Below are 26,088 nucleotides of genomic sequence, written 5' to 3'. Positions count from 1 at the left end.
TGGAAAGGCCCTGCCGTGCCGTCCTCGTTAGTATAGTGGTGAGTATCCCTGCCTGTCACGCGGGAGACCGGGGTTCGATTCCCCGACGGGGAGGCTGCTCTGCTCCTTTTGCTACCTCGGCCTGTTGTCCGTAAAGAAAGCAGTTGCACCTGCCTTTGTCCTCACGACCAAAAGGTCGAGTTCCGCTGTGTCACTCAGGCTGCACGGCGGCGGCTACTCACAGGAGCTGTCCCAGAACCGATTGGCACGGGGGCTTTCACCTGCTCCGTTTCCGACCTGGGTTGGTTCACCCCTCCTTAGACGACCTGGTGACCCTGGGCTCCCCCGGGGTCACCATATCGATGCCGATTTTAACACGGACCCCTGATCGGCACAGCCCACCGCCACACAGATCTCCTCAGCTCAAGCCGTCCTCAAGCCTCAGCCTCCCAGGACCTTGGATCACAGGCGCGCGCCACCACGTCCGGCAGCAACTCCGCTTGTTTTTGACCCGATGTGCGGCCTCTGACCCAGGGAAGGATTTATTTATTTATTTATCTATGATTTATTATATATATTTATGTATATAAAAGCAAGTCAAAGATAGATAGATAGAGAGAGAGAGAGAGCTGGCAAATGAGCTACGGGACAAGCAATGCTCTCATCTTTTGTGGCTTTCACCTGCTCCGTTTCCGACCTGGGTTGGTTCACCCCTCCTTAGACGACCTGGTGACCCTGGGCTCCCCCGGGGTCACCATATCGATGCCAATTTTAACGCGGACCCCTGATCGGCACAGCCCACCGCCACACAGATCTCCTCAGCTCAAGCTGTCCTCGAGCCTCAGCCTCCCAGGAGCTTGGATCACAGGCGCGCGGCACCACGTCCGGCAGCAACTCCGCTTGTTTTTGACCCGATGTGCGGCTTCTGACCCAGGGAAGGATTTATTTATTTATTTATCTATGATTTATTATATATATTTATGTATATAAAAGCAAGTCAAAGATAGATAGATAGAGAGAGAGAGAGAGCTGGCAAATGAGCTACGGGACAAGCAGTGCTCTCATCTTTTGTGGCTTTCACCTGCTCCGTTTCCGACCTGGGTTGGTTCACCCCTCCTCAGACGACCTGGTGACCCTGGGCTCCCCCGGGGTCACCATATCGATGCCGATTTTAACACGGACCCCTGATCGGCACAGCCCACCGCCACACAGATCTCCTCAGCTCAAGCCGTCCTCGAGCCTCAGCCTCCCAGGAGCTTGGATCACAGGCGCGCGGCACCACGTCCGGCAGCAACTCCGCTTGTTTTTGACCCGATGTGCGGCTTCTGACCCAGGGAAGGATTTATTTATTTATTTATCTATGATTTAATATATATATTTATGTATATAAAAGCAAGTCAAAGATAGATAGATAGAGAGAGCTGGCAAATGAGCTACGGGACAAGCAGTGCTCTCATCTTTTGTGGCTTTCACCTGCTCCGTTTCCGACCTGGGTTGGTTCACCCCTCCTTAGACGACCTGGTGACCCTGGGCTCCCCCGGGGTCACCATATCGATGCCGATTTTAACGCGGACCCCTGATCGGCACAGCCCACCGCCACACAGATCTCCTCAGCTCAAGCCGTCCTCGAGCCTCAGCCTCCCAGGAGCTTGGATCACAGGCGCGCGGCACCACGTCCGGCAGCAACTCCGCTTGTTTTTGACCCGATGTGCGGCTTCTGACCCAGGGAAGGATTTATTTATTTATTTATCTATGATTTATTATATATATTTATGTATATAAAAGCAAGTCAAAGATAGATAGATAGAGAGAGAGAGAGAGCTGGCAAATGAGCTACGGGACAAGCAGTGCTCTCATCTTTTGTGGCTTTCACCTGCTCCGTTTCCGACCTGGGTTGGTTCACCCCTCCTTAGACGACCTGGTGACCCTGGGCTCCCCCGGGGTCACCATATCGATGCCGATTTTAACGCGGACCCCTGATCGGCACAGCCCACCGCCACACAGATCTCCTCAGCTCAAGCCGTCCTCGAGCCTCAGCCTCCCAGGAGCTTGGATCACAGGCGCGCGGCACCACGTCCGGCAGCAACTCCGCTTGTTTTTGACCCGATGTGCGGCTTCTGACCCAGGGAAGGATTTATTTATTTATTTATCTATGATTTATTATATATATTTATGTATATAAAAGCAAGTCAAAGATAGATAGATAGAGAGAGCTGGCAAATGAGCTACGGGACAAGCAGTGCTATCATCTCTTGTGGGGTTTGGGAAATCAAGCCGGCTCGTGGGGCGGTGCTCTCCGGCATCGTAGTCGGCAGGATTTGAACCTGCGCGGGGAGACCCCAGTGGATTTCAAGTCCGCCGCCTTAACCACTCGGCCACGACTACCGCTGGACGGGCGGGTAGGGGCGCAGTTGGTGTGGGAGACCGTTTGGGATCACGTGGCGTTGTGGGCGGGGAGGGAAGCGCAAGACACGCCAGCGTCCCAAAAAGCGCAAAAGCAGCTCTGGCTATGTCAGAAGTGGGGTTCGAACCCACGGCTCCGGGGGAGACTGCGACCTGAACGCAGCGCCTTAGACCGCTCGGCCATCCTGACCTGCTGACCCGGGGGCTGCTGGCCGCTGGCCGCTGGCCCTCGCAAAGCTCACAGCGTGCTCGAGACTGGACACCCAACGGTTGAATGACGCGGGGCGGTGCAGCCAGCGGATGCCTCGCCTTGGCCGTAGAACGCTACGAAAGTGCGATGACGGGACACAGCTGAGGCGGTCGGCCACGGCGAGCCTGGAAAGGCCCTGCCGTGCCGTCCTCGTTAGTATAGTGGTGAGTATCCCCGCCTGTCACGCGGGAGACCGGGGTTCGATTCCCCGACGGGGAGGCTGCTCTGCTCCTTTTGCTACCTCGGCCTGTTGTCCGTAAAGAAAGCAGTTGCACCTGCCTTTGTCCTCACGACCAAAAGGTCGAGTTCCGCTGTGTCACTCAGGCTGCACGGCGGCGGCTACTCACAGGAGCTGTCCCAGAACCGATTGGCACGGGGGCTTTCACCTGCTCCGTTTCCGACCTGGGTTGGTTCACCCCTCCTTAGACGACCTGGTGACCCTGGGCTCCCCCGGGGTCACCATATCGATGCCGATTTTAACACGGACCCCTGATCGGCACAGCCCACCGCCACACAGATCTCCTCAGCTCAAGCCGTCCTCGAGCCTCAGCCTCCCAGGAGCTTGGATCACAGGCGCGCGCCACCACGTCCGGCAGCAACTCCGCTTGTTTTTGACCCGATGTGCGGCCTCTGACCCAGGGAAGGATTTATTTATTTATTTATCTATGATTTATTATATATATTTATGTATATAAAAGCAAGTCAAAGATAGATAGATAGAGAGCTGGCAAATGAGCTACGGGACAAGCAGTGCTCTCATCTTTTGTGGCTTTCACCTGCTCCGTTTCCGACCTGGGTTGGTTCACCCCTCCTTAGACGACCTGGTTACCCTGGGCTCCCCCGGGGTCACCATATCGATGCCGATTTTAACGCGGACCCCTGATCGGCACAGCCCACCGCCACACAGATCTCCTCAGCTCAAGCTGTCCTCGAGCCTCAGCCTCCCAGGAGCTTGGATCACAGGCGCGCGGCACCACGTCCGGCAGCAACTCCGCTTGTTTTTGACCCGATGTGCGGCTTCTGACCCAGGGAAGGATTTATTTATTTATTTATCTATGATTTATTATATATATCTATGTATATAAAAGCAAGTCAATGATAGATAGATAGAGAGAGAGAGAGAGAGAGAGAGAGAGAGAGAGAGAGAGAGAGAGAGAGAGCTGGCAAAAGAGCTGGCAAAAGAGCTACGGGACAAGCAGTGCTATCATCTCTTGTGGGGTTTGGGAAATCAAGCCGGCCCGTGGGGCGGTGCTCTCCGGCATCGTAGTCGGCAGGATTTGAACCTGCGCGGGGAGACCCCAGTGGATTTCTAGTCTGCCGCCTTAACCACTCGGCCACGACTACCGCTGGACGGGCGGGTAGGGGCGCAGTTGGTGTTGGAGACCGTTTGGGATCACGTGGCGTTGAGGGCGGGGAGGGAAGCGCAAGACACGCCAGCGTCCCAAAAAGCGCAAAAGCAGCTCTGGCTATGTCAGAAGTGGGGTTCCAACCCACGCCTCCAGGGGAGACTGCGACCTGAACGCAGCGCCTTAGACCGCTCGGCCATCCTGACCTGCTGACCCTGGAGCTGCTGGACGCTGGCCGCTGGCCCTCGCAAAGCTCACAGCGTGCTCGAGACTGGACACCCAACGGTTGAATGACGCGGGGCGGTGCAGCCAGCGGATGCCTCACCTTGGCCGTAGAACTCTACGAAAGTGCGATGACGGGACACAGCGGAGGCGGTCGGCCACGGCGAGCCTGGAAAGGCCCTGCCGTGCCGTCCTCTTTAGTATAGTGGTGAGTATCCCTGCCTGTCACGCGGGAGACCGGGGTTCGATTCCCCGACGGGGAGGCTGCTCTGCTCCTTTTGCTACCTCGGCCTGTTGTCCGTAAAGAAAGCAGTTGCACCTGCCTTTGTCCTCACGACCAAAAGGTCGAGTTCCGCTGTGTCACTCAGGCTGCACGGCGGCGGCTACTCACAGGAGCTGTCCCAGAACCGATTGGCACGGGGGCTTTCACCTGCTCCGTTTCCGACCTGGGTTGGTTCACCCCTCCTTAGACGACCTGGTGACCCTGGGCTCCCCCGGGGTCACCATATCGATGCCGATTTTAACGCGGACCCTTGATCGGCACAGCCCACCGCCACACAGATCTCCTCAGCTCAAGCCGTCCTCGAGCCTCAGCCTCCCAGGAGCTTGGATCACAGGCGCGCGCCACCACGTCCGGCAGCAACTCCGCTTGTTTTTGACCCGATGTGCGGCCTCTGACCCAGGGAAGGATTTATTTATTTATTTATCTATGATTTATTATATATATTTATGTATATAAAAGCAAGTCAAAGATAGATAGATAGAGAGAGAGAGAGAGCTGGCAAATGAGCTACGGGACAAGCAGTGCTCTCATCTTTTGTGGCTTTCACCTGCTCCGTTTCCGACCTGGGTTGGTTCACCCCTCCTTAGACGACCTGGTGACCCTGGGCTCCCCCGGGGTCACCATATCGATGCCGATTTTAACGCGGACCCCTGATCGGCACAGCCCACCGCCACACAGATCTCCTCAGCTCAAGCCGTCCTCGAGCCTCAGCCTCCCAGGAGCTTGGATCACAGGCGCGCGGCACCACGTCCGGCAGCAACTCCGCTTGTTTTTGACCCGATGTGCGGCTTCTGACCCAGGGAAGGATTTATTTATTTATTTATCTATGATTTATTATATATATTTATGTATATAAAAGCAAGTCAAAGATAGATAGATAGAGAGAGAGAGAGAGCTGGCAAATGAGCTACGGGACAAGCAGTGCTCTCATCTTTTCTGGCTTTCACCTGCTCCGTTTCCGACCTGGGTTGGTTCACCCCTCCTTAGACGACCTGGTGACCCTGGGCTCCCCCGGGGTCACCATATCAATGCCGATTTTAACGCGGACCCCTGATCGGCACAGCCCACCACCACACAGATCTCCTCAGCTCAAGCCATCCTCGAGCCTCAGCCTCCCAGGAGCTTGGATCACAGGCGCGCGGCACCACGTCCGGCAGCAACTCCGCTTGTTTTTGACCCGATGTGCGGCTTCTGACCCAGGGAAGGATTTATTTATTTATTTATCTATGATTTATTATATATATTTATGTATATAAAAGCAAGTCAAAGATAGATAGATAGAGAGAGAGAGAGAGAGAGAGAGAGAGCTGGCAAAAGAGCTACGGGACAAGCAGTGCTATCATCTCTTGTGGGGTTTGGGAAATCAAGCCGGCCCGTGGGGCGGTGCTCTCCGGCATCGTAGTCGGCAGGATTTGAACCTGCGCGGGGAGACCCCAGTGGATTTCAAGTCCGCCGCCTTAACCACTAGGCCACGACTACCGCTGGACGGGCGGGTAGGGGCGCAGTTGGTGTGGGAGACCGTTTCGGATCACGTGGCGTTGAGGGCGGGGAGGGAAGCGCAAGACACGCCAGCGTCCCAAAAAGCGCAAAAGCAGCTCTGGCTATGTCAGAAGTGGGGTTCGAACCCTCGCCTCCGGGGGAGACTGCGACCTGAACGCAGCGCCTTAGACCGCTCGGCCATCCTGACCTGCTGACCCGGGGGCTGCTGGCCGCTGGCCGCTGGCCCTCGCAAAGCTCACAGCGTGCTCGAGACTGGACACCCAACGGTTGAATGACGCGGGGCGGTGCAGCCAGCGGATGCCTCGCCTTGGCCGTAGAACGCTACGAAAGTGCGATGACGGGACACAGCGGAGGCGGTCGGCCACGGCGAGCCTGGAAAGGCCCTGCCGTGCCGTCCTCGTTAGTATAGTGGTGAGTATCCCCGCCTGTCACGCGGGAGACCGGGTTTCGATTCCCCGACGGGGAGGCTGCTCTGCTCCTTTTGCTACCTCGGCCTGTTGTCCGTAAAGAAAGCAGTTGCATCTGCCTTTGTCCTCACGACCAAAAGGTCGAGTTCCGCTGTGTCACTCAGGCTGCACGGCGGCGGCTACTCACAGGAGCTGTCCCAGAACCGATTGGCACGGGGGCTTTCACCTGCTCCGTTTCCGACCTGGGTTGGTTCACCCCTCCTTAGACGACCTGGTGACCCTGGGCTCCCCCGGGGTCACCATATCGATGCCGATTTTAACACGGACCCCTGATCGGCACAGCCCACCGCCACACAGATCTCCTCAGCTCAAGCCGTCCTCGAGCCTCAGCCTCCCAGGAGCTTGGATCATAGGCGCGCACCACCACGTCCGGCAGCAACTCCGCTTGTTTTTGACCCGATGTGCGGCCTCTGACCCAGGGAAGGATTTATTTATTTATTTATCTATGATTTATTATATATATTTATGTATATAAAAGCAAGTCAAAGATAGATAGATAGAGAGAGAGAGAGAGCTGGCAAATGAGCTACGGGACAAGCAGTGCTCTCATCTTTTGTGGCTTTCACCTGCTCCGTTTCCGACCTGGGTTGGTTCACCCCTCCTTAGACGACCTGGTGACCCTGGGCTCCCCCGGGGTCACCATATCGATGCCGATTTTAACGCGGACCCCTGATCGGCACAGCCCACCGCCACACAGATCTCCTCAGCTCAAGCCGTCCTCGAGCCTCAGCCTCCCAGGAGCTTGGATCACAGGCGCGCGCCACCACGTCCGGCAGCAACTCCGCTTGTTTTTGACCCGATGTGCGGCTTCTGACCCAGGGAAGGATTTATTTATTTATTTATCTATGATTTATTATATATATTTATGTATATAAAAGCAAGTCAAAGATAGATAGATAGAGAAAGAGAGAGAGAGAGAGAGCTGGCAAAAGAGCTACGGGACAAGCAGTGCTATCATCTCTTGTGGGGTTTGGGAAATCAAGCCGGCCCGTGGGGCGGTGCTCTCCGGCATTGTAGTCGGCAGGATTTGAACCTGCACGGGGAGACCCCAGTGGATTTCTAGTCTGCCGCCTTAACCACTCGGCCACGACTACCGCTGGACGGGCGGGTAGGGGCGCAGTTGGTGTGGGAGACCGTTTGGGATCACGTGGCGTTGAGGGCGGGGAGGGAAGCGCAAGACACGCCAGCGTCCCAAAAAGCGCAAAAGCAGCTCTGGCTATGTCAGAAGTGGGGTTCGAACCCACGCCTCCGGGGGAGACTGCGACCTGAACGCAGCGCCTTAGACCGCTCGGCCATCCTGACCTGCTGACCCGGGGGCTGCTGGCCGCTGGCCGCTGGCCCTCGCAAAGCTCACAGCGTGCTCGAGACTGGACACCCAACGGTTGAATGACGCGGGGCGGTGCAGCCAGCGGATGCCTCGCCTTGGCCGTAGAACGCTACGAAAGTGCGATGACGGGACACAGCGGAGGCGGTCGGCCACGGCGAGCCTGGTAAGGCCCTGCCGTGCTGTCCTCGTTAGTATAGTGGTGAGTATCCCCGCCTGTCACGCGGGAGACCGGGGTTCGATTCCCCGACGGGGAGGCTGCTCTGCTCCTTTTGCTACCTCGGCCTGTTGTCCGTAAAGAAAGCAGTTGCACCTGCCTTTGTCCTCACGACCAAAAGGTCGAGTTCCGCTGTGTCACTCAGGCTGCACGGCGGCGGCTACTCACAGGAGCTGTCCCAGAACCGATTGGCACGGGGGCTTTCACCTGCTCCGTTTCCGACCTGGGTTGGTTCACCCCTCCTTAGACGACCTGGTGACCCTGGGCTCCCCCGGGGTCACCATATCGATGCCGATTTTAACACGGACCCCTGATTTGCACAGCCCACCGCCACACAGATCTCCTCAGCTCAAGCCGTCCTCGAGCCTCAGCCTCCCAGGAGCTTGGATCACAGGCGCGCGCCACCACGTCCGGCAGCAACTCCGCTTGTTTTTGACCCGATGTGCGGCCTCTGACCCAGGGAAGGATTTATTTATTTATTTATCTATGATTTATTATATATATTTATGTATATAAAAGCAAGTCAAAGATAGATAAATAGAGAGCTGGCAAATGAGCTACGGGACAAGCAGTGCTCTCATCTTTTGTGGCTTTCACCTGCTCCGTTTCCGACCTGGGTTGGTTCACCCCTCCTTAGACGACCTGGTGACCCTGGGCTCCCCCGGGGTCACCATATCGATGCCGATTTTAACGCGGACCCCTGATCGGCACAGCCCACCGCCACACAGATCTCCTCAGCTCAAGCCGTCCTCGAGCCTCAGCCTCCCAGGAGCTTGGATCACAGGCGCGCGGCACCACGTCCGGCAGCAACTCCGCTTGTTTTTGACCCGATGTGCGGCTTCTGACCCAGGGAAGGATTTATTTATTTATTTATCTATGATTTATTATATATATTTATGTATATAAAAGCAAGTCAAAGATAGATAGATAGAGAGAGAGAGAGAGAGAGAGAGAGAGCTGGCAAAAGAGCTACGGGACAAGCAGCGCTATCATCTCTTGTGGGGTTTGGGAAATCAAGCCGGCCCGTGGGGCGGTGCTCTCCGGCATCGTAGTCGGCAGGATTTGAACCTGCGCGGGGAGACCCCAGTGGATTTCAAGTCCGCCGCCTTAACCACTCGGCCACGACTACCGCTGGACGGGCGGGTAGGGGCGCAGTTGGTGTGGGAGACCGTTTGGGATCACGTGGCGTTGAGGGCGGGGAGGGAAGCGCAAGACACGCCAGCGTCCCAAAAAGCGCAAAAGCAGCTCTGGCTATGTCAGAAGCGGGGTTCGAACCCTCGCCTCCGGGGGAGACTGCGACCTGAACGCAGCGCCTTAGACCGCTCGGCCATCCTGACCTGCTGCCCCGGGGGCTGCTGGCCGCTGGCCGCTGGCCCTCGCAAAGCTCACAGCGTGCTCGAGACTGGACACCCAACGGTTGAATGACGCGGGGCGGTGCAGCCAGCGGATGCCTCGCCTTGGCCGTAGAACGCTACGAAAGTGCGATGACGGGACACAGCGGAGGCGGTCGGCCACGGCGAGCCTGGAAAGGCCCTGCCGTGCCGTCCTCGTTAGTATAGTGGTGAGTATCCCCGCCTGTCACGCGGGAGACCGGGTTTCGATTCCCCGACGGGGAGGCTGCTCTGCTCCTTTTGCTACCTCGGCCTGTTGTCCGTAAAGAAAGCAGTTGCACCTGCCTTTGTCCTCACGACCAAAAGGTCGATTTCCGCTGTGTCACTCAGGCTGCACGGCGGCGGCTACTCACAGGAGCTGTCCCAGTACCGATTGGCACGGGGGCTTTCACCTGCTCCGTTTCCGACCTGGGTTGGTTCACCCCTCCTTAGACGACCTGGTGACCCTGGGCTCCCCCAGGGTCACCATATCGATGCCGATTTTAACACGGACCCCTGATCGGCACAGCCCACCGCCACACAGATCTCCTCAGCTCAAGCCGTCCTCGAGCCTCAGCCTCCCAGGAGCTTGGATCACAGGCGCGCGCCACCACGTCCGGCAGCAACTCCGCTTGTTTTTGACCCGATGTGCGGCCTCTGACCCAGGGAAGGATTTATTTATTTATTTATCTATGATTTATTATATATATTTATGTATATAAAAGCAAGTCAAAGATAGATAGATAGAGAGAGAGAGAGAGCTGGCAAATGAGCTACGGGACAAGCAGTGCTCTCATCTTTTGTGGCTTTCACCTGCTCCGTTTCCGACCTGGGTTGGTTCACCCCTCCTTAGACGACCTGGTGACCCTGGGCTCCCCCGGGGTCACCATATCGATGCCGATTTTAACGCGGACCCCTGATCGGCACAGCCCACCGCCACACAGATCTCCTCAGCTCAAGCCGTCCTCGAGCCTCAGCCTCCCAGGAGCTTGGATCACAGGCGCGCGCCACCACGTCCGGCAGCAACTCCGCTTGTTTTTGACCCGATGTGCGGCTTCTGACCCAGGGAAGGATTTATTTATTTATTTATCTATGATTTATTATATATATTTATGTATATAAAAGCAAGTCAAAGATAGATAGATAGAGAAAGAGAGAGAGAGAGAGAGCTGGCAAAAGAGCTACGGGACAAGCAGTGCTATCATCTCTTGTGGGGTTTGGGAAATCAAGCCGGCCCGTGGGGCGGTGCTCTCCGGCATTGTAGTCGGCAGGATTTGAACCTGCACGGGGAGACCCCAGTGGATTTCTAGTCTGCCGCCTTAACCACTCGGCCACGACTACCGCTGGACGGGCGGGTAGGGGCGCAGTTGGTGTGGGAGACCGTTTGGGATCACGTGGCGTTGAGGGCGGGGAGGGAAGCGCAAGACACGCCAGCGTCCCAAAAAGCGCAAAAGCAGCTCTGGCTATGTCAGAAGTGGGGTTCGAACCCACGCCTCCGGGGGAGACTGCGACCTGAACGCAGCGCCTTAGACCGCTCGGCCATCCTGACCTGCTGACCCGGGGGCTGCTGGCCGCTGGCCGCTGGCCCTCGCAAAGCTCACAGCGTGCTCGAGACTGGACACCCAACGGTTGAATGACGCGGGGCGGTGCAGCCAGCGGATGCCTCGCCTTGGCCGTAGAACGCTACGAAAGTGCGATGACGGGACACAGCGGAGGCGGTCGGCCACGGCGAGCCTGGTAAGGCCCTGCCGTGCTGTCCTCGTTAGTATAGTGGTGAGTATCCCCGCCTGTCACGCGGGAGACCGGGGTTCGATTCCCCGACGGGGAGGCTGCTCTGCTCCTTTTGCTACCTCGGCCTGTTGTCCGTAAAGAAAGCAGTTGCACCTGCCTTTGTCCTCACGACCAAAAGGTCGAGTTCCGCTGTGTCACTCAGGCTGCACGGCGGCGGCTACTCACAGGAGCTGTCCCAGAACCGATTGGCACGGGGGCTTTCACCTGCTCCGTTTCCGACCTGGGTTGGTTCACCCCTCCTTAGACGACCTGGTGACCCTGGGCTCCCCCGGGGTCACCATATCGATGCCGATTTTAACACGGACCCCTGATTTGCACAGCCCACCGCCACACAGATCTCCTCAGCTCAAGCCGTCCTCGAGCCTCAGCCTCCCAGGAGCTTGGATCACAGGCGCGCGCCACCACGTCCGGCAGCAACTCCGCTTGTTTTTGACCCGATGTGCGGCCTCTGACCCAGGGAAGGATTTATTTATTTATTTATCTATGATTTATTATATATATTTATGTATATAAAAGCAAGTCAAAGATAGATAAATAGAGAGCTGGCAAATGAGCTACGGGACAAGCAGTGCTCTCATCTTTTGTGGCTTTCACCTGCTCCGTTTCCGACCTGGGTTGGTTCACCCCTCCTTAGACGACCTGGTGACCCTGGGCTCCCCCGGGGTCACCATATCGATGCCGATTTTAACGCGGACCCCTGATCGGCACAGCCCACCGCCACACAGATCTCCTCAGCTCAAGCCGTCCTCGAGCCTCAGCCTCCCAGGAGCTTGGATCACAGGCGCGCGGCACCACGTCCGGCAGCAACTCCGCTTGTTTTTGACCCGATGTGCGGCTTCTGACCCAGGGAAGGATTTATTTATTTATTTATCTATGATTTATTATATATATTTATGTATATAAAAGCAAGTCAAAGATAGATAGATAGAGAGAGAGAGAGAGAGAGAGAGAGAGCTGGCAAAAGAGCTACGGGACAAGCAGCGCTATCATCTCTTGTGGGGTTTGGGAAATCAAGCCGGCCCGTGGGGCGGTGCTCTCCGGCATCGTAGTCGGCAGGATTTGAACCTGCGCGGGGAGACCCCAGTGGATTTCAAGTCCGCCGCCTTAACCACTCGGCCACGACTACCGCTGGACGGGCGGGTAGGGGCGCAGTTGGTGTGGGAGACCGTTTGGGATCACGTGGCGTTGAGGGCGGGGAGGGAAGCGCAAGACACGCCAGCGTCCCAAAAAGCGCAAAAGCAGCTCTGGCTATGTCAGAAGCGGGGTTCGAACCCTCGCCTCCGGGGGAGACTGCGACCTGAACGCAGCGCCTTAGACCGCTCGGCCATCCTGACCTGCTGCCCCGGGGGCTGCTGGCCGCTGGCCGCTGGCCCTCGCAAAGCTCACAGCGTGCTCGAGACTGGACACCCAACGGTTGAATGACGCGGGGCGGTGCAGCCAGCGGATGCCTCGCCTTGGCCGTAGAACGCTACGAAAGTGCGATGACGGGACACAGCGGAGGCGGTCGGCCACGGCGAGCCTGGAAAGGCCCTGCCGTGCCGTCCTCGTTAGTATAGTGGTGAGTATCCCCGCCTGTCACGCGGGAGACCGGGTTTCGATTCCCCGACGGGGAGGCTGCTCTGCTCCTTTTGCTACCTCGGCCTGTTGTCCGTAAAGAAAGCAGTTGCACCTGCCTTTGTCCTCACGACCAAAAGGTCGATTTCCGCTGTGTCACTCAGGCTGCACGGCGGCGGCTACTCACAGGAGCTGTCCCAGTACCGATTGGCACGGGGGCTTTCACCTGCTCCGTTTCCGACCTGGGTTGGTTCACCCCTCCTTAGACGACCTGGTGACCCTGGGCTCCCCCAGGGTCACCATATCGATGCCGATTTTAACACGGACCCCTGATCGGCACAGCCCACCGCCACACAGATCTCCTCAGCTCAAGCCGTCCTCGAGCCTCAGCCTCCCAGGAGCTTGGATCACAGGCGCGCGCCACCACGTCCGGCAGCAACTCCGCTTGTTTTTGACCCGATGTGCGGCCTCTGACCCAGGGAAGGATTTATTTATTTATTTATCTATGATTTATTATATATATTTATGTATATAAAAGCAAGTCAAAGATAGATAGATAGAGAGCTGGCAAATGAGCTACGGGACAAGCAGTGCTCTCATCTTTTGTGGCTTTCACCTGCTCCGTTTCCGACCTGGGTTGGTTCACCCCTCCTTAGACGACCTGGTTACCCTGGGCTCCCCCGGGGTCACCATATCGATGCCGATTTTAACGCGGACCCCTGATCGGCACAGCCCACCGCCACACAGATCTCCTCAGCTCAAGCCGTCCTCGAGCCTCAGCCTCCCAGGAGCTTGGATCACAGGCGCGCGGCACCACGTCCGGCAGCAACTCCGCTTGTTTTTGACCCGATGTGCGGCTTCTGACCCAGGGAAGGATTTATTTATTTATTTATCTATGATTTATTATATATATCTATGTATATAAAAGCAAGTCAAAGATAGATAGAGAGAGAGCTGGCAAATGAGTTACGGGACAAGCAGTGTTCTCATCTTTTGTGGCCTTCACCTGCTCCGTTTCCGACCTGGGTTGGTTCTCCTCCCATGGATGACCTGGTGAGCCTGGGCTCCCCCGGGGTCACCATATCGATGCCGATTTTAACGCGGACCCCTGATCGGCACAGCCCACCGCCACACAGATCTCCTCAGCTCAAGCCGTCCTCGAGCCTCAGCCTCTCAGGAGCTTGGATCACAGGCGCGCGCCACCACGTCCGGCAGCAACTCCGCTTGTTTTTGACCCGATGTGCGGCTTCTGACCCAGGGAAGGATTTATTTATTTATTTATCTATGATTTATTATATATATTTATGTATATAAGAGCAAGTCAAAGATAGATAGATAGAGAGAGAGAGAGCTGGCAAATGAGCTACGGGACAAGCAGTGCTCTCATCTTTTGTGGCTTTCACCTGCTCCGTTTCCGACCTGGGTTGGTTCACCCCTCCTTAGAAGCCCTGGTGACCCTGGGTTCCCCCGGGGTCACCATATCGATGCCGATTTTAACGCGGACCCCTGATCGGCACAGCCCACCGCCACACAGATCTCCTCAGCTCAAGCCGTCCTCGAGCCTCAGCCTCCCAGGAGCTTGGATCACAGGCGCACGACACCACATCCGGCAGCAACTCTGCTTGTTTTTGACCCGATGTGCGGCTTCTGACCCAGGGAAGGATTTATTTATTTATTTATCTATGATTTATTATATATATTTATGTATATAAAAGCAAGTCAAAGATAGATAGAGAGAGAGAGCTGGCAAATGAGCTACGGGACAAGCAGTGCTCTCATCTTTTGTGGCTTTCACCTGCTCCGTTTCCGACCTGGGTTGGTTCACCCCTCCTAAGACGACCTGGTGACCCTGGGCTCCCCCGGGGTCACCATATCGATGCCGATTTTAACGCGGACCCCTGATCGGCACAGCCCACTGCCACACAGATCTCCTCAGCTCAAGCCGTGCTCGAGCCTCAGCCTCCCAGGAGCTTGGACCACAGGCGCGCGCCACCACGTCCGGCAGCAACTCTGCTTGTTTTTGACCCGATGTGCGGCTTCTGACCCAGGGAAGGATTTATTTATCTATGATTTATTATATATATTTATGTATATAAAAGCAAGTCAAAGATAGATAGATAGAGAGCTGGCAAATGAGCTACGGGACAAGCAGTGCTCTCATCTTTTGTGGCTTTCACCTGCTCCGTTTCCGACCTGGGATGGTTCACCCCTCCTTAAACGACCTGGTGACCCTGGGCTCCCCCGGGGTCACCATATCGATGCCGATTTTAACGCGGACCCCTGATCGGCACAGCCCACCGCCACACAGATCTCCTCAGCTCAAGCCGTCCTCGAGCCTCAGCCTCCCAGGAGCTTTGATCACAGGCGCGCGCCACCACGTCCGGCAGCAACTCCGCTTGTTTTTGACCCGATGTGCGGCTTCTGACCCAGGGATGGATTTATTTATTTATTTATCTATGATTTATTATATATATTTATGTATATAAAAGCAAGTCAAAGATAGATAGATAGATAGAGAGAGAGAGCTGGCAAATGAGCTACGGGACAAGCAGTGCTCTCATCTTTTGTGGCTTTCACCTGCTCCGTTTCCGACCTGGGTTGGTTCACCCCTCCTTAGACGACCTGGTGACCCTGGGCTCCCCCGGGGTCACCATATCGATGCCGATTTTAACGCGGACCCCTGATCGGCACAGCCCACCGCCACACAGATCTCCTCAGCTCAAGCCGTCCTCGAGCCTTAGCCTCCCAGGAGCTTGGATCACAGGCGCGCGCCACCACGTCCAGCAGCAACTCCGCTTGTTTTTGACCCGATGTGCGGCTTCTGACCCAGGGAAGGATTTATTTATTTATTTATCTATGATTTATTATATATATTTATGTATATAAAAGCAAGTCAAAGATAGATAGATAGAGAGAGAGAGCTGGCAAATGAGCTACGGGACAAGCAGTGCTCTCATCTTTTGTGGCTTTCACCTGCTCCGTTTCCGACCTGGGTTGGTTCACCCCTCCTTAGACGACCGGGTGACCCTGGGCTCCCCCGGGGTCAACATATCGATGCCGATTTTAACGCGGACCCCTGATCGGCACAGCCCACCGCCACACAGATCTCCTCAGCTCAAGCCGTCCTCGAGCCTCAGCCTCCCAGGAGCTTGGATCACAGGCGCGCACCACCACGTCCGGCAGCAACTCCGCTTGTTTTTGACCCGATGTGCGGCTTCTGACCCAGGGAAGGATTTATTTATTTATTTATCTATGATTTATTATATATATTTATGTATATAAAAGCAAGTCAAAGATAGATAGAGAGAGAGAGCTGGCAAATGAGCTACGGGACAAGCAGTGCTCTCATCTTTTGTGGCTTTCACCTGCTCCGTTTCCGACCTGGGTTGGTTCACCCCTCCTAAGACGACCTGGTGACCCTGGGCTCCCCCGGGGTCACCATATCGATGCCGATTTTAACGCGGACCCCTGATCGGCACAGCCCACTGCCACACAGATCTCCTCAGCTCAAGCCGTGCTCGAGCCTCAGCCTCCCAGGAGCTTGGACCACAGGCGCGCGCCACCACGTCCGGCAGCAACTCTGCTTGTTTTTGACCCGATGTGCGGCTTCTGACCCAGGGAAGGATTTATTTATCTATGATTTATTATATATATCTATGTATATAAAAGCAAGTCAAAGATAGATAGAGAGCTGGCAAATGAGCTACGGGACAAGCAGTGCTCTCATCTTTTGTGGCTTTCACCCGCTCCGTTTCCGACCTGGGTTGGTTCACCCCTCCTTAGACGACCTGGTGACCCTGGGCTCCCCCGGGGTCACCATATCGATGCCGATTTTAACACGGACCCCTGATCGGAACAGCCCACCGCCACACAGATCTCCTCAGCTCAAGCCGTCCTCGAGCCTCAGCCTCCCAGGAGCTTGTATCACAGGCGCGCGCCACCACATCCGGCAGCAACTCCGCTTGTTTTTGACCCGATGTGCGGCTTCTGACCCAGGGAAGGATTTATTTATTTATTTATCTATGATTTATTATATATATTTATGTATATAAAAGCAAGTCAACGATAGAGAGAGAGAGAGAGAGAGAGCTGGCAAATGAGCTACGGGACAAGCAGTGCTCTCATCTTCTGTGGCTTTCACCTGCTCCGTTTCCGACCTGGGTTGGTTCACCCCTCCTTAGACGACCTGGTGACCCTGGGCTCCCCCGGGGTCACCATATCGATGCTGATTTTAACGCGGACCCCTGATCGGCACAGCCCACCGCCACACAGATCTCCTCAGCTCAAGCCGTCCTCGAGCCTCAGCCTCCCAGGAGCTTGGATCACAGGCACGCGCCACCACTTCCAGCAGCAACTCCGCTTGTTTTTGACCCGATGTGCGGCTTCTGACCCAGGGAAGGGTTTATTTATTTATTTATCTATGATTTATTATATATATTTATGTATATAAAAGCAAGTCAAAGATAGATAGAGAGAGAGAGCTGGCAAATGAGCTACGGGACAAGCAGTGCTCTCATCTTTTGTGGCTTTCACCTGCTCCGTTTCCGACCTGGGTTGGTTCACCCCTCCTTAGACGACCTGGTGACCCTGGGCTCCCCCGGGGTCACCATATCGATGCCGATTTTAACGCGGACCCCTGATCGGCACAGCCCACCGCCACACAGATCTCCTCAGCTCAAGCCGTCCTCGAGCCTCAGCCTCCCAGGAGCTTGGATCACAGGCGCACGCCACCACGTCCGGCAGCAACTCCGCTTGTTTTTGACCCGATGTGCGGCTTCTGACCCAGGGAAGGATTTATTGATTTATTTATCTATGATTTATTATATATATTTATGTATATAAAAGCAAGTCAAAGATAGATAGATAGAGAGAGCTGGCAAATGAGCTACGGGACAAGCAGTGCTCTCATCTTTTGTGGCTTTCACCTGCTCCGTTTCCGACCTGGGTTGGTTCACCCCTCCTTAGACGACCTGGTGACCCTGGGCTCCCCCGGGGTCACCATATCGATGCTGATTTTAACGCGGACCCCTGATCGGCACAGCCCACCGCCACACAGATCTCCTCAGCTCAAGCCGTCCTCGAGCCTCAGCCTCCCAGGAGCTTGGATCACAGGCGCGCGCCACCACGTCCGGCAGCAACTCTGCTTGTTTTTGACCCGATGTGTGGCTTCTGACCCAGGGAAGGATTTATTTATTTATTTATCTATGATTTATTATATATATTTATGTATATAAAAGCAAGTCAAAGATAGATAGAGAGAGAGCTGGCAAATGAGTTACAGGACAAGCAGTGTTCTCATCTTTTGTGGCTTTCACCTGCTCCGTTTCCGACCTGGGTTGGTTCTCCTCCCATGGATGACCTGGTGAGCCTGGGCTCCCCCGGGGTCACCATATCGATGCCGATTTTAACGCGGACCCCTGATCGGCACAGCCCACCGCCACACAGATCTCCTCAGCTCAAGCCGTCCTCGAGCCTCAGCCTCTCAGGAGCTTGGATCACAGGCGCGCGCCACCACGTCCGGCAGCAACTCCGCTTGTTTTTGACCCGATGTGCGGCTTCTGACCCAGGGAAGGATTTATTTATTTATTTATCTATGATTTATTATATATATTTATGTATATAAGAGCAAGTCAAAGATAGATAGATAGAGAGAGAGAGAGCTGGCAAATGAGCTACGGGACAAGCAGTGCTCTCATCTTTTGTGGCTTTCACCTGCTCCGTTTCCGACCTGGGTTGGTTCACCCCTCCTTAGAAGCCCTGGTGACCCTGGGTTCCCCCGGGGTCACCATATCGATGCCGATTTTAACGCGGACCCCTGATCGGCACAGCCCACCGCCACACAGATCTCCTCAGCTCAAGCCGTCCTCGAGCCTCAGCCTCCCAGGAGCTTGGATCACAGGCGCACGACACCACATCCGGCAGCAACTCTGCTTGTTTTTGACCCGATGTGCGGCTTCTGACCCAGGGAAGGATTTATTTATTTATTTATCTATGATTTATTATATATATTTATGTATATAAAAGCAAGTCAAAGATAGATAGAGAGAGAGAGCTGGCAAATGAGCTACGGGACAAGCAGTGCTCTCATCTTTTGTGGCTTTCACCTGCTCCGTTTCCGACCTGGGTTGGTTCACCCCTCCTAAGACGACCTGGTGACCCTGGGCTCCCCCGGGGTCACCATATCGATGCCGATTTTAACGCGGACCCCTGATCGGCACAGCCCACTGTCACACAGATCTCCTCAGCTCAAGCCGTGCTCGAGCCTCAGCCTCCCAGGAGCTTGGACCACAGGCGCGCGCCACCACGTCCGGCAGCAACTCTGCTTGTTTTTGACCCGATGTGCGGCTTCTGACCCAGGGAAGGATTTATTTATCTATGATTTATTATATATATTTATGTATATAAAAGCAAGTCAAAGATAGATAGATAGAGAGCTGGCAAATGAGCTACGGGACAAGCAGTGCTCTCATCTTTTGTGGCTTTCACCTGCTCCGTTTCCGACCTGGGATGGTTCACCCCTCCTTAAACGACCTGGTGACCCTGGGCTCCCCCGGGGTCACCATATCGATGGCGATTTTAACGCGGACCCCCGATCGGCACAGCCCACCGCCACACAGATCTCCTCAGCTCAAGCCGTCCTCGAGCCTCAGCCTCCCAGGAGCTTGGATCACAGGCGCGCGCCACCACGTCCGGCAGCAACTCCGCTTGTTTTTGACCCGATGTGCGGCTTCTGACCCAGGGAAGGATTTATTTATTTATTTATCTATGATTTATTATATATATTTATGTATATAATAGCAAGTCAAAGATAGATAGAGAGAGAGAGCTGGCAAATGAGCTACGGGACAAACAGTGCTCTCATCTTTTGTGGCTTTCACCTGCTCCGTTTCCGACCTGGGTTGGTTCACCCCTCCTTAGACGACCTGGTGACCCTGGGCTCCCCCGGGGTCACCATATCGATGCCGATAATAACGCGGACCCCTGATCGGCACAGCCCACCGCCACACAGATCTCCTCAGCTCAAGCCGTCCTCGAGCCTCAGCCTCCCAGGAGCTTGGATCACAGGCGCGCGCCACCACGTCCGGCAGCAACTCCGCTTGTTTTTGACCCGATGTGCGGCTTCTGACCCAGGGATGGATTTATTTATTTATTTATCTATGATTTATTATATATATTTATGTATATAAAAGCAAGTCAAAGATAGATAGATAGATAGAGAGAGAGAGCTGGCAAATGAGCTACAGGACAAGCAGTGCTCTCATCTTTTGTGGCTTTCACCTGCTCCGTTTCCGACCTGGGTTGGTTCACCCCTCCTTAGACGACCTGGTGACCCTGGGCTCCCCCGGGGTCACCATATCGATGCCGATTTTAACGCGGACCCCTGATCGGCACAGCCCACCGCCACACAGATCTCCTCAGCTCAAGCCGTCCTCAAGCCTCAGCCTCCCAGGAGCTTGGATCACAGGCGCGCGCCACCACGTCCAGCAGCAACTCCGCTTGTTTTTGACCCGATGTGCGGCTTCTGACCCAGGGAAGGATTTATTTATTTATTTATCTATGATTTATTATATATATTTATGTATATAAAAGCAAGTCAAAGATAGATAGATAGAGAGAGAGAGCTGGCAAATGAGCTACGGGACAAGCAGTGCTCTCATCTTTTGTGGCTTTCACCTGCTCCGTTTCCGACCTGGGTTGGTTCACCCCTCCTTAGACGACCGGGTGACCCTGGGCTCCCCCGGGGTCAACATATCGATGCCGATTTTAACGCGGACCCCTGATCGGCACAGCCCACCGCCACACAGATCTCCTCAGCTCAAGCCGTCCTCGAGCCTCAGCCTCCCAGGAGCTTGGATCACAGGCGCGCACCACCACGTCCGGCAGCAACTCCGCTTGTTTTTGACCCGATGTGCGGCTTCTGACCCAGGGAAGGATTTATTTATTTATTTATCTATGATTTATTATATATATTTATGTATATAAAAGCAAGTCAAAGATAGATAGAGAGAGAGAGCTGGCAAATGAGCTACGGGACAAGCAGTGCTCTCATCTTTTGTGGCTTTCACCTGCTCCGTTTCCGACCTGGGTTGGTTCACCCCTCCTAAGAGGACCTGGTGACCCTGGGCTCCCCCGGGGTCACCATATCGATGCCGATTTTAACGCGGACCCCTGATCGGCACAGCCCACTGCCACACAGATCTCCTCAGCTCAAGCCGTGCTCGAGCCTCAGCCTCCCAGGAGCTTGGACCACAGGCGCGCGCCACCACGTCCGGCAGCAACTCTGCTTGTTTTTGACCCGATGTGCGGCTTCTGACCCAGGGAAGGATTTATTTATCTATGATTTATTATATATATCTATGTATATAAAAGCAAGTCAAAGATAGATAGATAGAGAGAGAGAGAGAGAGAGAGAGAGAGAGAGAGAGAGAGAGAGAGAGAGCTGGCAAAAGAGCTACGGGACAAGCAGTGCTATCATCTCTTGTAGGGTTTGGGAAATCAAGCCGGCCCGTGGGGCGGTGCTCTCCGGCATTGTAGTCGGCAGGATTTGAACCTGCACGGGGAGACCCCAGTGGATTTCTAGTCTGCCGCCTTAACCACTCGGCCACGACTACCGCTGGACGGGCGGGTAGGGGCGCAGTTGGTGTGGGAGACCGTTTGGGATCACGTGGCGTTGAGGGCGGGGAGGGAAGCGCAAGACACGCCAGCGTCCCAAAAAGCGCAAAAGCAGCTCTGGCTATGTCAGAAGTGGGGTTCGAACCCACGCCTCCGGGGGAGACTGCGACCTGAACGCAGCGCCTTAGACCGCTCGGCCATCCTGACCTGCTGACCCGGGGGCTGCTGGCCGCTGGCCGCTGGCCCTCGCAAAGCTCACAGCGTGCTCGAGACTGGACACCCAACGGTTGAATGACGCGGGGCGGTGCAGCCAGCGGATGCCTCGCCTTGGCCGTAGAACGCTACGAAAGTGCGATGACGGGACACAGGGAGGCGGTCGGCCACGGCGAGCCTGGTAAGGCCCTGCCGTGCCGTCCTCGTTAGTATAGTGGTGAGTATCCCCGCCTGTCACGCGGGAGACCGGGGTTCGATTCCCCGACGGGGAGGCTGCTCTGCTCCTTTTGCTACCTCGGCCTGTTGTCCGTAAAGAAAGCAGTTGCACCTGCCTTTGTCCTCACGACCAAAAGGTCGAGTTCCGCTGTGTCACTCAGGCTGCACGGCGGCGGCTACTCACAGGAGCTGTCCCAGAACCGATTGGCACGGGGGCTTTCACCTGCTCCGTTTCCGACCTGGGTTGGATCACCCCTCCTTAGACGACCTGGTGACCCTGGGCTCCCCCGGGGTCACCATATCGATGCCGATTTTAACACGGACCCCTGATTGGCACAGCCCACCGCCACACAGATCTCCTCAGCTCAAGCCGTCCTCGAGCCTCAGCCTCCCAGGAGCTTGGATCACAGGCGCGCGCCACCACGTCCGGCAGCAACTCCGCTTGTTTTTGACCCGATGTGCGGCCTCTGACCCAGGGAAGGATTTATTTATTTATTTATCTATGATTTATTATATATATTTATGTATATAAAAGCAAGTCAAAGATAGATAAATAGAGAGCTGGCAAATGAGCTACGGGACAAGCAGTGCTCTCATCTTTTGTGGCTTTCACCTGCTCCGTTTCCGACCTGGGTTGGTTCACCCCTCCTTAGACGACCTGGTGACCCTGGGCTCCCCCGGGGTCACCATATCGATGCCGATTTTAACGCGGACCCCTGATCGGCACAGCCCACCGCCACACAGATCTCCTCAGCTCAAGCCGTCCTCGAGCCTCAGCCTCCCAGGAGCTTGGATCACAGGCGCGCGGCACCACGTCCGGCAGCAACTCCGCTTGTTTTTGACCCGATGTGCGGCTTCTGACCCAGGGAAGGATTTATTTATTTATTTATCTATGATTTATTATATATATTTATGTATATAAAAGCAAGTCAAAGATAGATAGATAGAGAGAGAGAGAGAGAGAGAGAGCTGGCAAAAGAGCTACGGGACAAGCAGTGCTCTCATCTTTTGTGGCTTTCACCTGCTCCGTTTCCGACCTGGGTTGGTTCACCCCTCCTTAGACGACCTGGTGACCCTGGGCTCCCCCGGGGTCACCATATCGATGCCGATTTTAACGCGGACCCCTGATCGGCACAGCCCACCACCACACAGATCTCCTCAGCTCAAGCCGTCCTCGAGCCTCAGCCTCCCAGGAGCTTGGATCACAGGCGCGCGGCACCACGTCCGGCAGCAACTCCGCTTGTTTTTGACCCGATGTGCGGCTTCTGACCCAGGGAAGGATTTATTTATTTATTTATCTATGATTTATTATATATATTTATGTATATAAAAGCAAGTCAAAGATAGATAGATAGAGAGAGAGAGAGAGAGAGAGAGCTGGCAAAAGAGCTACGGGACAAGCAGTGCTATCATCTCTTGTGGGGTTTGGGAAATCAAGCCGGCCCGTGGGGCGGTGCTCTCCGGCATCGTAGTCGGCAGGATTTGAACCTGCGCGGGGAGACCCCAGTGGATTTCAAGTCCGCCGCCTTAACCACTCGGCCACGACTACCGCTGGACGGGCGGGTAGGGGCGCAGTTGGTGTGGGAGACCGTTTCGGATCACGTGGCGTTGAGGGCGGGGAGGGAAGCGCAAGACACGCCAGCGTCCCAAAAAGCGCAAAAGCAGCTCTGGCTATGTCAGAAGTGGGGTTCGAACCCACGCCTCCGGGGGAGACTGCGACCTGAACGCAGCGCCTTAGACCGCTCGGCCATCCTGACCTGCTGACCCGGGGACTGCTGGCCGCTGGCCGCTGGCCCTCGCAATGCTCACAGCGTGCTCGAGACTGGACACCCAACGGTTGAATGACGCGGGGCGGTGCAGCCAGCGGATGCCTCGCCTTGGCCGTAGAACGCTACGAAAGTGCGATGACGGGACACAGCGGAGGCGGTCGGCCACGGCGAGCCTGGAAAGGCCCTGCCGTGCCGTCCTCGTTAGTATAGTGGTGAGTATCCCCGCCTGTCACGCGGGAGACCGGGGTTAGATTCCCCGACGGGGAGGCTGCTCTGCTCCTTTTGCTACCTCGGCCTGTTGTCCGTAAAGAAAGCAGTTGCACCTGCCTTTGTCCTCACGACCAAAAGGTCGAGTTCCGCTGTGTCACTCAGGCTGCACGGCGGCGGCTACTCACAGGAGCTGTCCCAGAACCGATTGGCACGGGGGCTTTCACCTGCTCCGTTTCCGACCTGGGTTGGTTCACCCCTCCTTAGACGACCTGGTGACCCTGGGCTCCCCCGGGGTCACCATATCGATGCCGATTTTAACACGGACCTCTGATCGGCACAGCCCACCGCCACACAGATCTCCTCAGCTCAAGCCGTCCTCGAGCCTCAGCCTCCCAGGAGCTTGGATCACAGGCGCGCGGCACCACGTCCGGCAGCAACTCCGCTTGTTTTTGACCCGATGTGCGGCTTCTGACCCAGGGAAGGATTTATTTATTTATTTATCTATGATTTATTATATATATTTATGTATATAAAAGCAAGTCAAAGATAGATAGATAGATAGAGAGAGAGAGAGAGAGAGAGAGCGCGCTGGCAAAAGAGCTACGGGACAAGCAGTGCTATCATCTCTTGTGGGGTTTGGGAAATCAAGCCGGCCCGTGGGGCGGTGCTCTCCGGCATCGTAGTCGGCAGGATTTGAACCTGCGCGGGGAGACCCCAGTGGATTTCAAGTCCGCCGCCTTAACCACTCGGCCACGACTACCGCTGGACGGGCGGGTAGGGGCGCAGTTGGTGTGGGAGACCGTTTGGGATCACGTGGCGTTGAGGGCGGGGAGGGAAGCGCAAGACACGCCAGCGTCCCAAAAAGCGCAAAAGCAGCTCTGGCTATGTCAGAAGTGGGGTTCGAACCCACGCCTCCGGGGGAGACTGCGACCTGAACGCAGCGCCTTAGACCGCTCGGCCATCCTGACCTGCTGACCCGGGGGCTGCTGGCCGCTGGCCGCTGGCCCTCGCAAAGCTCACAGTGTGCTCGAGACTGGACACCCAACGGTTGAATGACGCGGGGCGGTGCAGCCAGCGGATGCCTCGCCTTGGCCGTAGAACGCTACGAAAGTGCGATGACGGGACACAGCGGAGGCGGTCGGCCACGGCGAGCCTGGAAAGGCCCTGCCGTGCCGTCCTCGTTAGTATAGTGGTGAGTATCCCCGCCTGTCACGCGGGAGACCGGGGTTCGATTCCCCGACGGGGAGGCTGCTCTGCTCCTTTTGCTACCTCGGCCTGTTGTCCGTAAAGAAAGCAGTTGCACCTGCCTTTGTCCTCACGACCAAAAGGTCGAGTTCCGCTGTGTCACTCAGGCTGCACGGCGGCGGCTACTCACAGGAGCTGTCCCAGAACCGATTGGCACGGGGGCTTTCACCTGCTCCATTTCCGACCTGGGTTGGTTCACCCCTCCTTAGACGACCTGGTGACCCTGGGCTCCCCCGGGGTCACCATATCAATGCCGATTTTAACGCGGACCCCTGTTCGGCACAGCCCACCGCCACACAGATCTCCTCAGCTCAAGCCGTCCTCGAGCCTCAGCCTCCCAGGAGCTTGGATCACAGGCGCGCGGCACCACGTCCGGCAGCAACTCCGCTTGTTTTTGACCCGATGTGCGGCTTCTGACCCAGGGAAGGATTTATTTATTTATTTATCTATGATTTATTATATATATTTATGTATATAAAAGCAAGTCAAAGATAGATAGATAGAGAGAGCTGGCAAATGAGCTACGGGACAAGCAGTGCTCTCATCTTTTGTGGCTTTCACCCGCTCCGTTTCCGACCTGGGTTGGTTCACCCCTCCTTAGACGACCTGGTGACCCTGGGCTCCCCCGGGGTCACCATATCGATGCCGATTTTAACACGGACCCCTGATCGGCACAGCCCACCGCCACATAGATCTCCTCAGCTCAAGCCGTCCTCGAGCCTCAGCCTCCCAGGAGCTTGTATCACAGGCGCGCGCCACCACATCCGGCAGCAACTCCGCTTGTTTTTGACCCGATGTGCGGCTTCTGACCCAGGGAAGGATTTATTTATTTATTTATCTATGATTTATTATATATATTTATGTATATAAAAGCAAGTCAACGATAGAGAGAGAGAGAGAGAGAGAGCTGGCAAATGAGCTACGGGACAAGCAGTGCTCTCATCTTCTGTGGCTTTCACCTGCTCCGTTTCCGACCTGGGTTGGTTCACCCCTCCTTAGACGACCTGGTGACCCTGGGCTCCCCCGGGGTCACCATATCGATGCTGATTTTAACGCGGACCCCTGATCGGCACAGCCCACCGCCACACAGATCTCCTCAGCTCAAGCCGTCCTCGA

The 26,088-nt window shown here is 55.6% G+C and overlaps 24 non-coding genes across 24 annotated transcripts; 7 read left to right on the top strand and 17 right to left on the bottom strand.

Moving 5' to 3' along the window:
* Window positions 1–21: 21 nt before the first annotated feature.
* trnad-guc (transfer RNA aspartic acid (anticodon GUC)) lies at window positions 22–93 on the top strand. The gene has a single exon. It is a non-coding gene; the product is annotated as a tRNA-Asp (tRNA).
* Window positions 94–2,282: 2,189 nt separating this feature from the next.
* trnas-uga (transfer RNA serine (anticodon UGA)) lies at window positions 2,283–2,364 on the bottom strand. Its single transcript has one exon. It is a non-coding gene; the product is annotated as a tRNA-Ser (tRNA).
* Window positions 2,365–2,779: 415 nt separating this feature from the next.
* On the top strand, window positions 2,780–2,851 carry trnad-guc (transfer RNA aspartic acid (anticodon GUC)). Its single transcript has one exon. It is a non-coding gene; the product is annotated as a tRNA-Asp (tRNA).
* Window positions 2,852–3,894: 1,043 nt separating this feature from the next.
* On the bottom strand, window positions 3,895–3,976 carry trnas-aga (transfer RNA serine (anticodon AGA)). Its single transcript has one exon. It is a non-coding gene; the product is annotated as a tRNA-Ser (tRNA).
* Window positions 3,977–5,880: 1,904 nt separating this feature from the next.
* trnas-uga (transfer RNA serine (anticodon UGA)) lies at window positions 5,881–5,962 on the bottom strand. The gene has a single exon. It is a non-coding gene; the product is annotated as a tRNA-Ser (tRNA).
* Window positions 5,963–7,462: 1,500 nt separating this feature from the next.
* Window positions 7,463–7,544, bottom strand: trnas-aga (transfer RNA serine (anticodon AGA)). Its single transcript has one exon. It is a non-coding gene; the product is annotated as a tRNA-Ser (tRNA).
* Window positions 7,545–7,669: 125 nt separating this feature from the next.
* Window positions 7,670–7,752, bottom strand: trnal-cag (transfer RNA leucine (anticodon CAG)). The gene has a single exon. It is a non-coding gene; the product is annotated as a tRNA-Leu (tRNA).
* Window positions 7,753–7,959: 207 nt separating this feature from the next.
* Window positions 7,960–8,031, top strand: trnad-guc (transfer RNA aspartic acid (anticodon GUC)). Its single transcript has one exon. It is a non-coding gene; the product is annotated as a tRNA-Asp (tRNA).
* Window positions 8,032–9,038: 1,007 nt separating this feature from the next.
* On the bottom strand, window positions 9,039–9,120 carry trnas-uga (transfer RNA serine (anticodon UGA)). Its single transcript has one exon. It is a non-coding gene; the product is annotated as a tRNA-Ser (tRNA).
* A 125-nt stretch (window positions 9,121–9,245) lies between these two features.
* Window positions 9,246–9,328, bottom strand: trnal-cag (transfer RNA leucine (anticodon CAG)). Its single transcript has one exon. It is a non-coding gene; the product is annotated as a tRNA-Leu (tRNA).
* A 1,292-nt stretch (window positions 9,329–10,620) lies between these two features.
* trnas-aga (transfer RNA serine (anticodon AGA)) lies at window positions 10,621–10,702 on the bottom strand. Its single transcript has one exon. It is a non-coding gene; the product is annotated as a tRNA-Ser (tRNA).
* A 125-nt stretch (window positions 10,703–10,827) lies between these two features.
* Window positions 10,828–10,910, bottom strand: trnal-cag (transfer RNA leucine (anticodon CAG)). The gene has a single exon. It is a non-coding gene; the product is annotated as a tRNA-Leu (tRNA).
* Window positions 10,911–11,117: 207 nt separating this feature from the next.
* Window positions 11,118–11,189, top strand: trnad-guc (transfer RNA aspartic acid (anticodon GUC)). The gene has a single exon. It is a non-coding gene; the product is annotated as a tRNA-Asp (tRNA).
* Window positions 11,190–12,196: 1,007 nt separating this feature from the next.
* Window positions 12,197–12,278, bottom strand: trnas-uga (transfer RNA serine (anticodon UGA)). Its single transcript has one exon. It is a non-coding gene; the product is annotated as a tRNA-Ser (tRNA).
* A 125-nt stretch (window positions 12,279–12,403) lies between these two features.
* Window positions 12,404–12,486, bottom strand: trnal-cag (transfer RNA leucine (anticodon CAG)). The gene has a single exon. It is a non-coding gene; the product is annotated as a tRNA-Leu (tRNA).
* An 8,750-nt stretch (window positions 12,487–21,236) lies between these two features.
* trnas-aga (transfer RNA serine (anticodon AGA)) lies at window positions 21,237–21,318 on the bottom strand. Its single transcript has one exon. It is a non-coding gene; the product is annotated as a tRNA-Ser (tRNA).
* A 125-nt stretch (window positions 21,319–21,443) lies between these two features.
* Window positions 21,444–21,526, bottom strand: trnal-cag (transfer RNA leucine (anticodon CAG)). The gene has a single exon. It is a non-coding gene; the product is annotated as a tRNA-Leu (tRNA).
* Window positions 21,527–21,732: 206 nt separating this feature from the next.
* Window positions 21,733–21,804, top strand: trnad-guc (transfer RNA aspartic acid (anticodon GUC)). The gene has a single exon. It is a non-coding gene; the product is annotated as a tRNA-Asp (tRNA).
* A 1,411-nt stretch (window positions 21,805–23,215) lies between these two features.
* trnas-uga (transfer RNA serine (anticodon UGA)) lies at window positions 23,216–23,297 on the bottom strand. The gene has a single exon. It is a non-coding gene; the product is annotated as a tRNA-Ser (tRNA).
* Window positions 23,298–23,422: 125 nt separating this feature from the next.
* trnal-cag (transfer RNA leucine (anticodon CAG)) lies at window positions 23,423–23,505 on the bottom strand. The gene has a single exon. It is a non-coding gene; the product is annotated as a tRNA-Leu (tRNA).
* Window positions 23,506–23,712: 207 nt separating this feature from the next.
* Window positions 23,713–23,784, top strand: trnad-guc (transfer RNA aspartic acid (anticodon GUC)). Its single transcript has one exon. It is a non-coding gene; the product is annotated as a tRNA-Asp (tRNA).
* A 621-nt stretch (window positions 23,785–24,405) lies between these two features.
* trnas-uga (transfer RNA serine (anticodon UGA)) lies at window positions 24,406–24,487 on the bottom strand. The gene has a single exon. It is a non-coding gene; the product is annotated as a tRNA-Ser (tRNA).
* A 125-nt stretch (window positions 24,488–24,612) lies between these two features.
* On the bottom strand, window positions 24,613–24,695 carry trnal-cag (transfer RNA leucine (anticodon CAG)). The gene has a single exon. It is a non-coding gene; the product is annotated as a tRNA-Leu (tRNA).
* A 207-nt stretch (window positions 24,696–24,902) lies between these two features.
* On the top strand, window positions 24,903–24,974 carry trnad-guc (transfer RNA aspartic acid (anticodon GUC)). The gene has a single exon. It is a non-coding gene; the product is annotated as a tRNA-Asp (tRNA).
* The last annotated feature ends 1,114 nt before the right edge of the window (window positions 24,975–26,088 follow it).

This window comes from Amia ocellicauda, chromosome 19 (assembly GCF_036373705.1).
Source record: "Amia ocellicauda isolate fAmiCal2 chromosome 19, fAmiCal2.hap1, whole genome shotgun sequence".
Classification (NCBI taxonomy): domain Eukaryota; kingdom Metazoa; phylum Chordata; class Actinopteri; order Amiiformes; family Amiidae; genus Amia; species Amia ocellicauda.
This window is presented reverse-complemented; position numbering and strand designations above follow the sequence as displayed.